Genomic DNA, 1,058 nt, shown 5'->3' with positions numbered 1-1,058 from the left:
AGGTGATGGATTCATAGGACATTCATAACTTTAAGGCATAGACACTAAGATACTAATGATCACAAGACACAAACATAGATAAACTTAAGCACTAAAAAATAGAAAAATAAAGAACAAGGAAATTAAAGAACGGGTCCACCTTAGTGATGGCGGCTCTTTCTTCCTCTTGAAGATCCTATAGAGTGCTTGAGCTCCTCAATGTCTCTTCCTTGTCTTTGTTGCTCCTCTCTCATGATTCGTTGATCTTCTCTAATTTCATGGTGGAGGATGGAATGTTCTTGGTGCTCCACCCTTAGTTGTCCCATGTTGGAACTCAATTATCCTAGGGAGGTGTTTAGTTGCTCCCAATACTTTTGTGGAGGAAAGTGCATCTTGCTCCCAATAGTTTTGTGGAGGAAAGTGCATCCCTTGAGGCATCTCAGGGATTTGATGATGAGAGGGGTCTCTTGTTTGCTCCATCCTCTTCTTAGTGATGGGCTTGTCCTCATCAATAGGGATGTCTCCCTCTATTTCAACTCCAACTGAATAACAGAGGTGACAAATGAGATGAGGAAAGGCTAACCTTGCCAAGGTAGAGGACTTGTCCGCCACCTTATAAAGTTCTTGAGTTGTAACCTCATGAACTTCTATTTCTTCTCCAATCATGATGCTATGAATCATGATAGCCCGGTCTATGATAACTTCGGACCGGTTGCTAGTGGGAATGATTGAGCGTTGTATAAACTCTAACCATCCTCTAGCCACGGGTTTGAGGTCATGCCTTCTCAGTTGAACCGTCTTTCCTCTTGAATCTCTCTTCCATTGGGTGCCCTCTTCACAAATGACTGTGAGGACTTGGTCCAACCTTTGATCAAAGTTGACCCTTCTAGTGTAAGGATGTTCATCTCCTTGCATCATGGGCAAATTGAATGCCAACCTTACAATTTCTAGACTAAAATCCAAGTATTTCCCCCGAACCATAGTAAGATAATTCTTTGGATCCGGGTTCACACTTTGATCATGGTTCTTGGTGATCCATGCATTGGCATAGAACTCTTGAACCATTAAGATTTCGACTT

The 1,058-nt window shown here is 42.2% G+C and overlaps 1 pseudogene; it reads right to left on the bottom strand.

Annotated features, from left to right (window-relative positions):
• The window catches only part of LOC127747587 (uncharacterized), a 16,285-nt pseudogene that overhangs the window by 6,136 nt on the left and 9,091 nt on the right, over positions 1–1,058 (bottom strand).

The sequence above is a fragment of the Arachis duranensis genome, chromosome 5 (genome assembly GCF_000817695.3).
Source record: "Arachis duranensis cultivar V14167 chromosome 5, aradu.V14167.gnm2.J7QH, whole genome shotgun sequence".
NCBI lineage: Eukaryota > Viridiplantae > Streptophyta > Magnoliopsida > Fabales > Fabaceae > Arachis > Arachis duranensis.
This window is presented reverse-complemented; position numbering and strand designations above follow the sequence as displayed.